Raw genomic sequence first — 19,079 nt, forward strand, 5'->3', positions numbered from 1 at the left:
GTGAACCTCGGCCCCAGTCTCAAGTCTTTTGCAGACTCCAACAGGTTTTCTTCCAAGATTGCCCTGTATTTGGCTCCATCCATCTTCCCATCAACTCTGACCAACTTCCCTGTCCCTGCTGAAGAGAAGCAGCCCCAGAGCATGATGCTGCCACCACCATATTTGACAGTGGGGATGGTGTGTTCAGAGTGATGTGCAGTGTTAATTCTCCGCCGCACATAGCATTGTGCATTTTGGCCAAAAAGTTCAATTTTGGTCTCATCTGACCAAAGCACCTTGTTCCACATGTTTGCTGTGTCCCCAACATGGCTTCTGGCAAACTGCAAACGGGACTTTTTATGGTTTTCTTTTAACAATGGCTTTCTTCTTGCCACTCTTCCACAAAGACCACATTTGTGCAGTGCACGACTAATAGTTGTCCCGTGGACAGATTCCCCCACCTGAGCTGTGGATCTCTGCATTTCGTCCAGAGTCACCATGGGCATCTTGGCTGCCTCTCTGATCAGTGCTCTCCTTGTTTGGCCTGTAAGTTTAGGTGGACGGCCTTGTCTTGGTAGGTTTACAGTTGTGCCATATTCTTTCCATTTCCGGATAATGGATTGAACAGCGCTCCGTGAGATGTTCAAAGCTTGGGAAATCTTTTTATAGCCTCAGCCTGCTTTAAACTTCTCCACAACCTTATTCCTGACCTGTCTGGTGTGTTCTTTGGACTTCATGATGCTGTTTACTCCCCAATATTCTCTTAACCAACCTCTGAGGCCGTATAATTTTCTTTCCCCTTCACAATTGTATACCACTTTGTGTTGGTCTTTCACATTAAATTCCAGTGAAATGTATTTATGTTTGTGGTTGTAATGTGACAAAATATGGAAAAGTTCAAGGGGTATGAATACTTTTGCAAGCCACTGTACATCATATCAAAAAAGCAAGAACAAAGGCAAAATCCAAGGAAAGCAAAGAAAAGAGTAAGTGCATTACTGAAGATCCTTGTACTCCATGTATGACATATAAAATCAACATGAAATTGATCCATCCATTATCTTCTGCTTATCCTGTTCAGGGTTGGGGGGCGGGGGGTGGGGGGGAGCCCATCCCAGCTGTCATAGGGTGAGAGGCAGGGTACACCCTGTACAGGTCACCAGCCTGTTGCAGGGCTAACACAGAGAAACAGACAACCATTCACACCTATGGGCAATTCAGAATCACCCATTAACCTAACCCCAGCGACTGCATGTCTTTGGACTGTTGGGGGAAACCAGAGTGCCCAGAGGAAACACACACACACACACACACGGGGAGAACATGCAGGCCCGGGCCAAGGTGGATTCAAACCCAGACCTTCTATCTGTTCTTCTAGCTATGAGACAGCAGTGCTAACCACCACACCACCATGCCACCCATCTTAAATTTGACATGTAACATCATGTACATACTGTACACAAAGTCCTAGTCCTGTTCCATTAAGTGTTCATATATTTTAAGCATCATTGAACAGGAGGAGGTTGATGCAAATCCTCAGAGCATTTTTTTAAAATTATTAAATCTATCAGAGGCTGTCAGTCGCTGCTGTTGTTGAGCTTATGCTCTCCTAGAGATGTCTCATCATTCTCTTATATCTATAAACACAGTTTGTTTGTTTTTTAAGATGGCTTTCTTATTTAGATTTTAATATATTATAAGGTTGTTTTGATGACAGCATATTGTCTGAAGAAAATGAAAACAGTAAATCAGAGTGAAGAATCCCTCGGATGATTGTATAGGCCTTGTCTTTTGGGAGAAAAACAAGGGAGAACACAGGCCTTGGCTAATGTGATTGGCATCTATTTTGATGGCTGCTGAAGTGTCCAGGTGCCCTCTTATCTAATTCTCTCTTCGGCTGGGAGGCTCGAGTCTATAATAGCCTCGTTATGGAAGCTTGTTAAATTCATTATGAAAGAAGGAAGCAGGAGCGACAGTGGGGGCAAGAGCTCAGTTGTTCTGACATTCTTCTGGCGTAGACTCTGCGGGGGGAATAGTGTTTCTCATTTTCATTAGATTTCATTAGATAACACCTCGCTTTTCACAAGCAGTTAAAAAGATGAAATGCTATTTTGCACTTTTGCTGTGTCCTCTGCCCACACAGAGCTGCTTCCAAGACAGTGTTGCTGCTGAAAATGGGAAAAACAAAATTTTAAGACTCATATCATGCCTTTTATTGGATGTTATGGGGGGGACGATTTGCATATTGTTTTCATGTAGCAGATTGACAAACAGTTTCTTTGTAAGCAGCACAACTTTAATTCAATATTAAGATTTGTATATCCTCCAGGCAACAAGATGTAAATAAATAAATAATATATAATATATATATATATATATATATATATATATAAAATAATACAGCCACCCACATTGTATCACTGAATACATGCCACAGTCTGCAGCCACCACCTCAGACACTGTATAAATTATCATTCCAACAGATGAAGATAGCAATAGCCATGATTTTTGAAGAAGAAATATGTTAGATTAAGTTTGGCATCATATAATATAATTTTCTATGAAATTGCTGATGCAGTTTTTCAGTGCTGAAAACATGCCGCCCCTCTAATAAGTTGACACTGCATTTACAGTAAATTGAACCAAAAATGAACATATCATATGCTGAGTATTTATATTTGGGGGTCTCAAGTTGTGGTTAAGAATACAAAAATAAATAAAGGTAAAAAAGAAAAGAAAAAGGTCATTGTGTGCAAGTTTCAGTAAAATCTGACCAGTACTCTCGGAGAAGAAGTGAAAAATGGAAAAGTGTCCATAAAAAGACAACGTGACCTTGACCTGAGCCCAGTTTGGGTGAAGACCCATGGGGTGATCGTTGTATGTATGTTTGATTAAATTCTCAGAGGAGTCGTGATTCTTGTGAATTGCGGACAGAGGGATGGATGGATGACTGACACATCACCATGGCATAAGCTCACCAGTCCTTCAGCTGGATGAACTAACGACTCACCTCTGGACAAATGAAAAGTTAAATTCATTAACAGTGAAATGCAAATTGGGTCAATTCAATATAATTGCTGGTTTTGTCTTCACAACCTTTTCTGGTCTGGTATTAACCTGTTTTATGGCTAAACTTACATTGTAAGTCATTTTGATGACTTAATGACTGCTCTTTCTTTTTAGAATTGCAGCTGCTCAGTAAAAGTCCTTTATGATTTGCTCCACTTTTATACAAAGTAGCCCCTTTTTAGCACTGTTAACCTTTTACAAATTTAATATAATAGGGGTATAATTTATATATGCCATTTTGCAAGTGACTGTTCTGTGTTGTTGAACATAAACTTAGCACAAAAATTAAGGAAATTTGTGTTAGGTCAAGTTTTTCTTTTGTAACAATGCTTCTTGGCAATAAATCTTATACTCTTGGAAAGTCTGTTTATTTCCCAGGAGCCACATTCGTAAAGAAAACGCATTTGTGGGTTGAGCAGCAGAGTTGAGTATGTGGGTTGAGTCCATGAAAAACTTGCCAAATTTTCTCTGCCAACGACAAACAGCTTATTCTGCTATTGACTCTTGTTTGCTGCTTGAAGAATGGGATGCCATCCCACAGCAGTGTGTGGCCAAGCTAGTGACCAGCATGAGGAGGAGGTGCCGGGCTACTGTTTGTTAAATAATAAAAAGTTATATTGCCAATATGTGTCTTGTTTCTTCAGACTTCAATCATGCCAGTAGTGAAATGGATACTGAGCTCAACCTCTCCTGGTGTCTCCCATGTTTTCGGTATTGCATGCTCTGCTGTCTGCAATCACATTCGTGTAGAGCAGAATATCAATCAATCTGACTGTAGCACGTTCATGGCTCTTCAACTCAGCCTTCTCTACTTTAGCTTTCAGCAATCAACTGATTGTACTTCAGCCTCCTAAACCCATCCTAAGTCTCCCAACAGATTTTAGCTGAAATGTCAACCAAATTAGAAGCAGAAAACCTGCAAGTGTCATGTTTAAACTGAGAGACATTCTCAGCCACATGGAGTTTCAAAACTGTGAAAGACAAAACAACTACACAACTGGCCTTCAGTAAAGTTCCTGACAAGTTATTAGTGTCAAAACTGCAGCTGCATGACTGTCCAAATAACCCTCCTGCTTTTGGGAGATTCATTTTCTTTTTCAAATTTTGTTTACGTGTGTTTTACAATTATTCCCATTTGAGGGCTGTTGCAGTACTCCCTGCATATTATTTATTATATTATTGTTTTTCTTTGCTCCTTTGCTGTGTTGCCGCAGCAGGGAGCAACACAAGAAACAGAAACCACATAATGCCAAGTCAAAGTGCGCTTTTGTTTTTGGTTTGATTTTTTCCCCCCTCAATATAGCATAAATGCTACTGACAAGATAACATAGTAAAAAAAATAGTGTAGCTATGACACATCAAACTGTTTATATAACTAAAAAAAAACCAAACAAAAAAACCCCTAAAAACCTATATTTTCCTGAATAAAAATGTTTTACTATTTCCCGTTTTGTTTATGTAGGCTGTGGGTTCAGCGGATGTTTAAAGTGAGTATACAGTCTGTGAATGTGAAGTGAGCCTCTGTGTTCTGGTGCTCAGCAGTGGTTTTCTCCTTGGAACTCTCCTATGGCTGCTATTTTTGTCCAGCCTCTTTCTTATTGTTGAATCATGAACTTTGACCTTAACTGAGACAAGTGAGGCCTGCAGTTCTATAGATGTTGTTTTGGGTTCTTTTGTGACATCTTGGATGATCCACTCTTGGAGTGGATCATCCAAGATGTCACATTATCAGTTAGACCCATTATACAGTTGTGGATAATAGGTCTCACTGTGGTTCGCTGGAGTCCCAAAAATCTTAGAAATGGCTTTGTAACTCTTTCCAGACTGATAGATGACTTTGTTTCTGAGCTGCTTCTTGAGATTGCGGCATGATGTGCTGCTTTTTGAGATCTTTTATCCTACTTCGCTTTGTCAGACAGGTTCTATTGATCTAGTGATTTGTTGATTCAATCAGGCTTGGGTGTGGCAAGTGAAAATGAGCTTAGCTTTCCAATCATCAGGTTATTGTGCTAATATAAAAATCTGTGTGCAAAATCAGGAAGGGCAAACACTTTTTCATGTCACTATAGATATTTCACAAAATGAATTGGTTATAAGGAAGAAACAATAACTACATAAATGTCCAGCTACATTAGGCTTTTTATTATTGTTTAATTGAGAACTGAGCCTAATTCCGTTAACCTTTTTATAATGATACAACAGTAATTACAGTTCAATGTTAAACATATCAACCCAGCACAAACTCAGAAGACAATGAAGATGATTTTGCTTTAAAAAAAAAAAACACCTTCAGGTCGTTAAAGGGTGAAAGGATGATTTCCCTTCTCGGCACCTCTGTAAACCCTACACACTTTTTTTCATAATAAAACAAGTGCTGCAAGACAATATTAGTCTCTGTGCTGACAGTGGACGCTGTGTGGCTGTCAACCATTTCAAATGTTGTGTTAGTAAAAAAAAAATACATCTTTACTTTTTTGAAACAATGGCTAGGTGTAAACTAGATGTACACTAAATTTTCACTGGTCAATCAGATTTAACCAGGAAAATAAAATCCATGCATGTCTGGTTCTTTGGGGATAGGTAGAAAACTTTACAATAGGAGTACATTGATTTGTCATGCATTCAGCACATTCCCATGTTTTGCATGGTAAATAATTAATTATATAATGCAAAAACCCTCATGAAATATCAGCAACATACATGATTTAACAGTATCTCATGCATGGCTCTGTGTGAAAGCACTACATTAATCCACGGAACCAGTAAGGTATTTCAGTCACTGTGATTTATGAGTTATTAATCATGTTCATCTCTTCTTCACATTGAAGTCTCCAGTTCACAGGACAAACCAAGTCACTCAGCAGTAATGACAGTAAAATGTGTATTCTGTTGAATATTCCCGATTTTGTCCTCACAGTTAACTAAATCATAGTGTAATTTTTTTTGTGACTTCATCATATTTGTGGCCCTTCAGATTAAGAGCTGACCTAGTTCTTCTTTATCACTCTTGAATAATAAATGATTAATGGGAGCAGAAAAGATATTTTATTCAGCATTAATAGAATGGATTAACAATACCAAAGACACATAAATGATCACATTGTGAAGAATATCCAGAAGCAGATTATCCAAGTCAGTTGAACTTTACTTTTAAGTAACATGACTGTCTGCATGCTTTTTGAAAATAACAATAAATAAGATAAAATAAATGATTAAGTTATGCTTAGGTAATAATGATTAATTCAGCAGAATAGACTTTCAGTTCATTGTTAAGTACTTGACAATCTCTATTTCCCATGCGATGTTTTGCATTCAATGCAGGTTTTTGCCACATTGGAAAAATAATTGCACGAGTGGATAACATCTTTTGTCCAGTATGTTGACCATTTTGCTGAGGCCTTTGTGATTCACTTCATTTAGTGGACATACATGTTTGTCCAAATGATAAAGATAAAAACTGCCGTAATTAACAACAAAAAATTTCCTGTACTCTGTATCTGCACGGTATAATTTAGGCTACTCTAAACATGATCTACAGGTATACATAATATCACCAATGAAGTCATACTCCATCATTTTAATCTAATCGTCCATTCCTATAAAATCACGTAACTCCACATTTTTTCAAGTGTTATTCAGTTGAATAAAGAAATCTTCTAGCATTGTCTTTTAATTAATACTAGCCAGCAGGGACACATTTTCTTATGTGTTTATGATTGTGTCATAATTCTGCAAAGCCCTGTTCAGCCCCCTCAATATGTCATGTTCAATCAGGAGTTTATGCCATGAAGCAGACGTAGGCTGGTACTTACCCAAGACAAATGGTACTTCTTTTATCCTTAACGTACATCCTCTAAGTCTGGCACTCAAGCCTGTTACGCTATGCTATCACGTTCTCCACTGATGTAAACAAAGTTATCCTAAGGCATTTGTTCCTGCCATAAACTGTATGACAGCCTATCCAATAAAAATAGAGATTTCTTGACAGGATTTGTTTATAATGACGACCATACTGCATAATGATCAAAGCTAGTATAGGGCTCTTAGTTCTCTGCAGGAACATGGCAGAAAAAAAAAAAAAAAAAAGCTTTTTATGTTGCATGTTTCAGTGAGAGCTGTTTATTGCTTCATTAGAAAGACAATGGGGCCGCAAGACAGCAACTTCAAGTCTCAGATACTGTTGATAAAAAGCTTCAAATAAATAGTCATTAGAACTGTTGCAAGACCATAGTATTTGCTAGTGTACATGTTGAGATATTAAAATTTGTGAAATATATGACCTGCAGCCTTCTTTTTTTCTCTGTTGTTCCATATTTTATTCCCAAGGCAAAATAGTTTTTGGTCCACTGGCTCAGCTCTAACTGACAGATGATTCACTAGCTCATCAATAAAATTAAACAATACTTTTAAGAATCATTTTAAGGTCACTATAATCAATTGTGTATGAACTTTTCTTTTGTTTTCTTTTTTTGGTCTTGGTCTTTATCAAGGTGCAACCTTGGTTTGTCTGTTAGAAAGGCAAGAGCCTATCCCAGCTGCCATATGGTGAGAGGCGGGGCTAACACAGAGAGACAGACAGCCATTCACACTCACATTCACACCTATGGGCAATTTAGATTTACCAATTAACCTAACCCCACTTCTTGCATGTCTTTGGACTGTGGGAGGAAACCAGAGTAAAATAGTGTACCTAAACAAGAAGCACATACTTTAATACACCAATATTATTAAACATTACCAGCATAGATAATTAATTTGGTACTGTAAATTTTCCTTTAAAAATGTATAACAGTGTAACACGGGTTCAACAAGTGGTTATTGAGCAGACTGCACAATTTCATGCTTCAGGCAAATGAAGTTCCGAATGAAATGATGCAATAAAGAGTACCAATGTTTTCATTATCAGTAACTGCTGATTTCTAATCTACTGTATGAAGGAGCTGTGATTTCCTCCAAATAGTTTCTACATAAGAGTGCCTAATTAGTAATCAGTACGAAGTGCTCAGTGCTGATAAAATACAAACGATGATCAGCAGATTACCTTTCATTCTTTATGCCTTTTGCACTGGCTGAAGCTGGGTCTTTCAACAAAGTGCTGCTATTTAAATCAATACATCCCTCATTACAGAATGATGAATATTTCATCAGCAAGACTATTACTTCAAATGAATAATTTAACTGTGTTATATCAGTCAGGGTTGGGGGTTCAACGGTACCCAGGTCCCTCAGCTTTTAAACCCAATCACTCATTATGGAGCTTTTTAAAACATCACATAACCCCACCAGAAAAGGTTCTGGATTTGGTTCAGAGATTGTTCTTTCTGAAAATGCTAGGTTCACAGTTCAAACTACTGACAGTAAAGATATTGTCAGCTCCAATTAGTCATGATATAGACATCGAACTCTGTGTAATTGTCAAAAGCCTTTCCCTTTATTATGCTAAGCCCCATGCTTGAGTAAATTCCACCTGGATATATGGCTTTTCTGCTTATTATAAATCTGAAAACTATGCATGAGCCATCTATCAAATATTCAAAGGACAGAAAAGAATGAATATTAACGGTACAATGTCTGAGCCATTATAGCAGCTCTTTTTTTGTGTTTTCATCATCTGACATAATGTAAAGTTTATCTTAGAAATTAGGTACCCACGTTACCTTCAGTAATTGTTATTGTTTTATTATCACACCAAATTACATTCAGAATAGGGAAGAAAGGTGATTTAAGTGACTAGTCTGGTCTGAGTCTTTCAGAAACTGCTCATCTCCCGGGACTTTCCCACACAACCATCACAATGGTGTGAAAAAGAGAACATATCCCATGAGCTTCAGTTCGATGGGCCAGAGGTCAGAGGAGAATGGCCAGACTGCTTTGAGCTGAGAGGAAGACAACAATAACCAGGGTATGCAGAAGAGCATCTCTGAATGTAGCAGATGGGCTGCTGCAGCAGAAGACCACATGGGGTGCCGCTCCTGTTAGAATAGAAAAATGAGAATGAAATTCACACGGGCTTACAAAAAATGGGCTAGAAGATTGGAGAAATGTCTGTTCTGATGAGCCTTGATCCGGTTGGTAAGGTCCCAATTTGGAGTAAACAACATGAATGCATGGATCCATCCCGCCTTGTATCAGCTGTGTGTAGGGTTCTGGTGGTGCTGTAATAGTATGGGGGATAGTTTGTTGGTATGCAAATTAACAATTATTTTACATCACTATTGATTTTTTTCTCGTGTTTCTGCTTGCACAGAAAGCTTGCAGCGTCAGCTAAAGTGCTGTTGAAATGCTCTATGAAGAAAGAAAGGCTAAAGGCAGAGAATTTAAAAATTTTATATAAAAATCTTTGATTATTCATTTAAGACTTCAAATATATATATCACCAGTGTTTCACCCAATGGAACAAATGCTGGCTCTTTTAAAATGTACTGAGCTCAGTAATACTACAAAAAGGATATCTTTATTATCGGTGACATCAGATTCACTATCATACATTAAATATCAAGTGAGTAGATTTTAACCTTCGGGATTTACACAGGGGAAAAGGATGTATCCACTTCTCCCTCTGAAATTCATCAAAATGGAGATAAGAGTTCTTTCAAGTGTTGAGCTGTGCTGGGTATTAAGTAACACAAGGTCAAATTCAGTGTTCATGTAAGATTATGGAAATGTCAGTCTATTTCCTTCCTCTCATCTCAGTAGTTAAGAACAGTGAGAGCACAGTGGTTAAGTATGTCATACACAGATAGATGTTTTAATTGTATGACAAGCACCTATTTCAGCCACATGCCTGCTCATTTGTAGTCTTTCAATCAGACAGGTTGTAATTTCTGTGTAATTACTTCCATTAGCATGAATTGCTCTTCTGAATCGTGAGTATGTGATGACATATAAATTGTGAATGGAGATAGTGGAGCATGGGCATCAAAAGGTCTAGAATCTTCTCCTTCAAAAGACCGCGATGCCATTTGCAGAAAATAAGGTATTTATTGAATTTATTTGTCAGTATCAGAGTATGAAAAAATGAAAATAACGTCAGCTTTTGGGCAAAATCGGAACTAAAGGGGATGCAATTTCCCAGTCAACTCTTCTACCAGCACAAGAAGAAGTTTAGATTCTTTCCACATTATCTTTGGTGATTTACAGCAGTGGCCAAGATGCCATGTTTGAGTTTTTCACTTTATCACTGACTCCTTGCTTCTCAGTCAATTCTTCCTTAGATTGAGCCCCTTGTTGCGGATGTGTTTTAGAATATGGAGGTGGCATCAACTTTCTTTTTTTAATTATTTCACAATTTTTCAGTAATTCTTTTTTCTTTTTCTTTTTTGATTTTGTGCAATTTGAAAGCCTTCAAATATCATTATGCATCATAAATAGATAGAGGCATGCCTTCTTTTTATTTTATTTTATTTTTCTGTTATCAAATATTCCTTCAACAGGCTCGAAAGGCAGCTCCTGTGTGAATACTTTGTGTGGTGACCTTGGATTTGTGCCTCTAAAGTATGAGTGTTACAATAGCTTCTAGGTTTCCACAATGGAAAATAAATAAATTAAATGAAATTAAAAAAGGAAAAAAAAAAATCATAGTAACGTGCCTTATATTTCACATCAAAACAGTGCTTTTATATCGCTTAACAGCAGCTAGTACTACCTACTTTTTATATAATAATTCTTTCATCCATAAAAAGCTTTAGTTCAGCAAGTATTTAAAGAACAATCTCCCTTTTTAATAAAGAGCTTTGTATATATAACTCATGAGCCTCAAAAGCTTTCAGAAATTTCATCAGAGAAAGCAATAGGATTTCTAGCATCGCATGGTAAGTCTTCAAATTAAACCAGCCTTGAATATTCAAAATGTAGACAAATAACACTGTTAAACAGCTTTAAAAACCATGCCATTTGGTTCTTTTATCAGACAGTTTGGATCATGATCTTTAACGGATAAACCAGTGGAATTAGTATTGAAGGCAAACAGTTTTTTAAGTACTGAGACATTCTTTTTAGCTGTATCTCCCAGACCATGTTGATAGCTATAGTGGATGTAACCTGCCTAGATCGAGCTTTCCCTGGAGTTTCCACTATCTCTCCATCCTTTGTGCCAGAGATCTGCTGAATGACAAACTGTACCGCTCTCTGTGGATCAATGGCTCATAAGTATAAACCAATTTCCTTTACAAACTGTACTTTGGGAAATAGACAGACACTCTGCCTTGGGAGCCTGACACTGCACAAGCTTTCGCAGCCCATTATTCATTTTAATGTTGTGGAACTTTGATAGATGCACCCAACTTTCGAGATTAGGTTTAAAAGTAAATCATGCAAAAGTAAACCTGGTGTCAGAAAAATGTTTCACATAAAAGGCATCAAGAGAAGTCTTTAGAAATCTTTAGACAGCTGTTTTCTTTGTTTTCTGTTTTTTTTAACAGATCATGGAGGATAACAGAACATTTCTGTGTCTAAGAGGGAACAGTGACATATTTTAACTTGTTGCCAACCTTTTCCAAGAATTCATTTTTATGATTGACCTGGCTGATCTGCTTTTATCATTAACTGCAAAAATATGAAACATCTGGTTTGAAATGGTTACTTTATCATCAGCTATCATTTTTGCTTTGATTCACTTCCTTGTTTAGAAGTTTTCACTCTTAAACCAGAAAAGGTTTTACAAACTCAATTTGTTGCTGCCTTCAAGGATGTTCTCTTGTTTTAGATTTTTAAGTAAGCTGCTGAACTTGAAACAATGAATAAAAGAAAAAAAATCTACTTAATTCAAGTCCTTCTCATGACAGTTTGCTAATTTTGACTTTTCTTTTTTGCTATTTAAATAATAAAGCTCATTATTGTGCTGCTTTTTGGCCCACAATAGTCTGCTTTGGACACCGTAAATGCATTATCACTTTTTGTTGGTTTATATTTGTGTGTTACAGAATGTCTAAAAACATTAAGAACAAAATTCTAAATGGAAAACATGAAAGAAAATATTTCAACATAAGAAAAGAGTGAAGCCATGCACTGCATCCTTAAGGGGGATTTGAGGGAGGCTTTGGGGTTTGGTTCAAGTATCTTCTTCTTCATACTAACTGCATATCCAGTGTCAACAAAACATACACCTGGAGGATTAAATTGTTAACGTGGTTAGATTTTGAATAATGTGTGGAATGAGCTCAGGAAAGTTAAAGCTTTTTTGTATATCTCTTAAAAATGGGGTGAAAAGGCACTGTTTTACTTTTTAACTATTTCTAATGTAATGTGGTAATATGGCAGCATTTGTATTCAGATAGCTCAGGTTCAACTGAACCTATGAAGTCAGTTATTTGCTTGTATAGAAGTAAAAACAGAGGCCCCAGAGACTTAAATGATGGCTGCTATGAAGGAACAATTTAAAGCCTTTTGTTGTGTGTGGCATTGTTCTTTCTCTGCTTCCTCTTATTCTCAAATTACCTCAATACTAATTAACAGGAGCTTTGTGGTCTTCAAAATCCATAGACACTTGTCATCTCTCCCCTTAATTTCCATTGTTTCCTTTTTTTAGTGTGTGCTACAGCTACTCATAACTCACACTCAATTTTTTTTTTTGGGGCCTGTCTTCAATACAACAACTGCTAATGACATCTTTCGACTATTAAACACAAGCCCATGTCAAATGCATGCCTGATCTTTTATCAAGACTTCATTATCTCCAAATTCAATATGGATTCCTGATAATAGCTTCGTGGCTGAGTGGCTCAGGGTTTTTCATATTGATTGAAACTACTCATACCTTAACCAGCAAGGTTATTTCTTCATGTTGACGAAATGCAGTTATAAACCAAATTGATTTCAAATGGTATTCCCTCCACTTGGTCATTTTTAACCTCTCATTTTAGTAATTGGGCTGGCTGAATAATGATACAATCCTTCTTTGTGTTATTGAGTTTTCTAATGATTTTAGCACTGGGCTTATTCAGGATAAATCTCTTTATTTGCTTACAGCTGTATATGAGGCCACATTATCATCATTTAAAGGAAACAAGATTTGGCACGTGTGGTATTTGTTGAAACTGCCTGTATCTTATACCCATATCAAACATTATTTTCCACATTTATGATTTTGCTGTATATGTTTATCACATCTTAGTTTTCAAATGAATACAATTTACCCACAAGTTAAAAAAAAAGAGAGAGAAATTAGAAATTATATTATTTGCTACCTCAGGAACAAAAACTGTATATAAAAGAAGGAAAAGGGGCTGCCCTCTTTGTGATTGGCCACTGTTATTTTTTTTTTTTTTTTTGACTACTAATTTTTAATTAGCTAGGTTTATCCACAACTTGAGTGATACACAGATACATATAACAGATACATATAATATACTAAATGCTAAATTTTGTCATTAGTGCAATTAACTACAGAGCAAGTCATATAAATTGCTATATAAGTGCATTAAAATGCTTCAAAAGTCACCAGTGCCAGAAACATGGTCAAGAGGTCCAGTTTAATGAGTAAGGCCCCAGTCACACATGTGTAGAGACCAGTCAACAACTCCCTGGCAACCATAGATTGCTGGGGAAAAGTGTGCATTCCCCAACCGGTTGGCAAATAGTTGCTGAAGGATGCTGGCGTTCACTAGGTGAACCTGGCTGCAAAGAGGTATACAGTGCTACACTGAAAACCTTGCAGTTATTTTGGTTGCCACCTGTGATTCGCAGGGAAGATGTCAACTTGTCTGCAAACATTCGGCAACTGAGTGGTAGTGAAACAGTGGAAAGTGAGACGGAAACCACAAATGGAGACATTTCACCTAAAATTTGTGCCTTTTGAAATATGCTGATTGCAGATAATGCACAACTTTATACTGAAGACAGATGTTCTCCATTTCTGGTTTATGTCGCACTTTTTCAAGTTTCACTACTGCTTGGTAAGTTGTTGGTGAGTGCTGTTGCCATCTTCCATGAAAACTATGGGTGACTGTTGCAATCTGCTAGTGAGTGACACAATCACAAAGAGATTAATGGAGCAGCAACCTCTTCGCCATTTCAACAGCCAGCAAACTCCGGATACCACTCACCAACCAGTCAGTGAATTCCCATATTTTTCTAGAGCCAGAAGGACGCCAGGAGTTTGCCAGCTGCTCTCTAGACCTGTATGACTGATGCCTTAAACTTGCCACAGCCTTAATACAGCTAAAACAGGGGAACTGTACAGTTGTGACCAAAGCCATTTTTTTTTTTTGCACCACGTTGATGTAAACATTTTTGTTTCTGCTGTAAATGTAACCATTTTCACATGGCAGTCTATAGGCCTTCATTTTTCAGCCCCTTGGCAATCTATACGTAAAAGAATCTCCTTCCACAGAAACTGTTAAGCAAACAAGATCTGGTTTGAGGAGATTTCTGAAGACATTTGTGATGACAACTTAAGTTGTGTTGACACATGTTCTATAAACACTGGATGATGCCTAAGGTCCATAGCTTATATTATTCATAGTAAACTCCAAGGCATTTTTCTTGAGGTTCCCTGACAGAGTGATAAATTTAATGCTGTTCAAAGTACTCTGTGTGTAGTCTCCCATATGTTGGTTGCCCAGTCTCTCTCTACTTCTACAGGTTTAACTCTGCATCAGCCAGCAAATTTACAGAAGCCTTCTCTTCCAACACTACTCCAGTGCTTCTACTCACTTCTGAAGAGTTTTTTTTTTTTTGATTGCTTTAACATCACTTGCATCAGTTCTCATGATGCTGTTGCTCCTTTTAAAAACGAAATGATCAACAACAAAAATCCTTGTCATGACTAAATTAGGCCACTTCAGTCATGCAGAGTGGATGGCTTAATGTTATATCACGAAAGCAACATAATATTTTGAGTTACTTGTGAATGCTCATCAGCAGCAGCTTTTTGGGGGTTGCTTGAGTTCAAAATTCTTTTGTGTATTTGAAAGCAAACAGTGCAAACATTTCCACTCCACAGTTACATCTGCTTTTCAACAAAGCCATTTACATAAATCAGGAAAAACACTTCCTTCTCATTTACCTACTGCTGCTACTTCTAAATGATAAGTGTCTTTCTAACAATGTTAACCCGCTGCAAAACAGACACATCCCTCATTTCATACTTAATTTAGAACTGCTGTGTGACAATTCACAGGGATGTGTCATAACTATATGACCACAAATTAAGACTTTAAGTCTAAATAAGAATCCAACTCTCTGAATTAAAGAAGGCGTGCCATTAATTTAACTACTTTAGGTACTGATCCCTGGATCTCTACAAGATGGCATCTATATAATATAAAATTGGGGAAATTAATATTATCCCTCTGTTCTTTGGTCCACTCTAGCAACCCAGCACAGAACTGCAGATATAAAACATCAGCAGGAACTTTTTGGAATGTGGAACGTTTTGCTGACAGACTATTTCACGAGAAATAAGTTGACACCAAAAACCGAGCTAAGAGAACACTCATTTTGGCTAGCATTCATTAGATAGACAGAATATATGAGCTTCAACGAATCTTCCTGCTACACTGTAATTAATGGGTGTGGAGTGAAGGGTGATCATAGTTCACTGTTTTGGTAACAGCTTATTTAGGTTGCACCCAAATAGACCAAAAAAAGGTAAAGTTGGATCATTTTTATAATTATCATTTATCTTTCTTCTTTTTCTTCTTCTTTATATTTTTGAACTCTATATTTCAAAGACATAGAGGTCTGTTAATAATGTCAAACCATCCAACCTAAATATTATTGTTCACTGGTCTTAAAAGTATTATTCTCTTAGTTACTTGATGTTGATGTTTGCTGTTAATTATTCCCACAGTATGAACTAGACGGAGAAATGAAACCTTGAAAATCCCATGAAAAGGTTCATTTCTGGAACATATCTACGTTACAAAACACGCTGGTAGACTGCAATAGAGACATATGGGAAAACCAATTCACACAGAACAGTGAAAGGTTTTCATCTCCTGCAAGAGCCATTTTCTCTGAACCTCCTACTTAATGTTTTGACACCGTTATCCATGTAAATGCTCTGCACAGTGCTTATGAATACTGAGAGCTCTCTTTTGCACATGAATTGTCAGCGTGGTTGGAGATCATTTAATTCTTAGGAGATAGTGATTAACACATGCATTCATTTCAGGTTATGCACCGCTTTGATGCCAGCAAAGGGAGAGAGACCAGAAGAGGACGAGAGAGAGAGGGGGAGGAGAGACGACGCGGGAAGGGAGGGGAAAGACGAAAGAAAGAAACACAAAGAGACAGACAGAAAGCCACACAGGGAAAGGAGAAGCAAATCTCTCATAACCATGTGTTACTGATGTGTGGCAATGTGCAGGAAAGAGGCTTCATTAACGTTGTTGATTCAAGGCACAGTCACAAACACAAAGACCACTTTGCATTACAAGACTTTACTGAGAAAAGCAATGCATACAGCAACCGCTTATTGTACAACAAAATGTATGTTAGTTTTCCTCTTCAACAACATTGCTCATCGCTGATGTCATATTCAAATAAAAGCCAGTTTTTTTTTTTTTTTACATTTCTGCACACCGATCCTTGAGTCATTGGTAATGTTTTATTGATGGTAAATGCTTGAGTGGAGAGGGTTGTTTTGAAAGCTGAAAAACACTGATGAATTTATTATCATATAGATGATCATATAGAATGAGAAAAGATATTGGTACACATGGAGGAAATTGTCGAAAAGAGTGAGATATAAGAAATGAGAGGGAGGCTTTGCATTATATTTGCAAGATTCAGCCATTTAAAGGGCTCTTTAGACAGCCATTATCTGTAATTTCTTCAGCCAATCTCATACTGTATGAGGATATTTTCATCTCTTTAGTCTTTCTAATATGTCAGCACCTTCCTTTGGGTAAATATCTCATTGTTTTTAAAGGTCATGTTCCAAATACTTGGCCATAGCTCATGCAAAAGGGCAGATGTTCTTGAATGAGGGTCATTTGCACAGAGTAATATCCATCAGTACACAGTCTCTGTTATCTTCCAGCGACCCATTCAGCTTATCTGCTGTTATCTAAACATCATCTTTGGATCATCAACGCAGAAAAATGCTGGCAGAGCTCAAAAGAATTTCTGATAAAAACAAAGACTTCCTCAAGGCCTACACTTTATCACCCCACGTAATATAAATTACGCTCATGAAGCAGACCACCAAACCCCAAAGGTATGCATTTTATGACCCCAGAGAGCCACAAGATGGGACATTATAGCACCTCTTATCAGGAATAAATTCAAGAACAACAAGAGGGTGAGGCTGCATTCCCACCACATTCAGGAACTGAAATGAAGAACCTTCAGTTTCCAAATTGCATAGTATGTAGAACACTTAAATATATTCATAAATGAGAACGCCACACTCCTATGGATAAAAAAACAAACAAAAAACAAACAAAGAAAAAAAAAAAAACAAAAAGCACCCTCTCATTTAGCCTTAAACCTGTTAGCATACACACTGTTAACCACACACCTCCCAAAGCCCGGGGAACAGCATGGAAATCAATTTAACATCTTTGTTGTTTCTGTTTCTTGATCCTGATTGTCTCTGTGTCACAGACACACTGACTTCCCGTTCCATCCTCTTCTCCTTTACACTAACCTTTTTATACAGATACATATATAATCATGGATGATATTACTTCACTATTTTTCTTATTGGTTGTTTTAATATGATGGTATGCTTCATTATATGTATTATTAAGTGTGCTATTAAGTATATGTGTTATTAAGTATTCCACCTCACTATGGCTCAGCATCTGGCTTGTTAAATGCAATTCCAAATTTACCACCACATTAAGATGCATTACATTACATTAAGATACAATACATTAAGATAAATGCTTATTTACATATATTCATATGTTATGCATTTTGTTTAAGTTCTGGTTTAAGAGTCATTTAGTCATTAACTGCATCTGCCATTTTTACATTTCTAGTTGTGTTATTATTGTGTCTGTTTTAGTTGTAGTATTAAGTGTAGGTGTAATAAGTGTAAGTATAAATGCATTGCCTTTCCTTTTATATTGTTTACATTTCATTCCATAACTTGTATCAGTTGCCTTGTTACTTCATTTTAAAGTATCTTTGATCCTAATGTTGCTTTTCTATTCCTTTAAGTTGCTTATGATGTCATGTCTGTGAGTTTATGTCAGTGAAAAGGTCTCTATAAATAAACTTTATTTACTCATAACAGACACTATTATATTTATTAAGCCAACTTTCTCTCTTAGACTATCTCTGGGTATGCTTAATAAATCTGGATAGTGCTATACTTCCCTATAATCAAACAAATTTCTCAACATAAATGTATTTTTATTATTATTATTATCAATGCCTTATTCCCCACTTTCCTTACATCAACATGCAGCAAGCCATGGTCTCATTCCAGAAATAATAAAACTCTCCTAAGTGCTGTATATTAAATATGAATTTAAGGGAATAACAACTGTAATCAGCAGTCTTTTTAACAAGACTGTTTAACACAATTTTGGAGAGTGAGAGGATGCCTGAGGAATGGAGAAGTGGTGCCCTGGTACCGATTTCCAAGAACAAGTGAGCAGAACTGTGGCAATTACAGAGGGATGAAACTGATGAGCCATACCATGAAGCTATGGGAAAGGGCTGTTGAAGCTAGGTTAAGAAGAGAGGTGATGATCAGCGAGCAGCAGTATGGTTTCATGCCAGGAAAGAGCACTTCAGATGTGATGTTTGCTGCGAGAGTGTTGATGGAAAAGTATAGAAAAAGTCAGAAGGAGTTGCACTGTGAGAATGCATATGTTGATGTGCCAAGAGAGGAAATGTGGTACTTCATGAGGAAGTCAGGAGTGGCAGAGAAGTATGTGAGGCTGGTGCAGGAGATGTGCGAGGACAGCGAGACAGTGGTGAGGTCTGCAACAGGAGTGACCTTGAACCCATCTGTCAGGAGTGACAGATGGGTTCAAGGTGGGGAGTGGGATTATGTCAGGGATCTGCTCTGAGCCCCTTCTTGTTTGCAATGCTGATAGACAGGAGTCTCCATGGACTATGATGTTTGCAGA

This window comes from Archocentrus centrarchus, chromosome 17 (assembly GCF_007364275.1).
Source record: "Archocentrus centrarchus isolate MPI-CPG fArcCen1 chromosome 17, fArcCen1, whole genome shotgun sequence".
Lineage (NCBI taxonomy): Eukaryota > Metazoa > Chordata > Actinopteri > Cichliformes > Cichlidae > Archocentrus > Archocentrus centrarchus.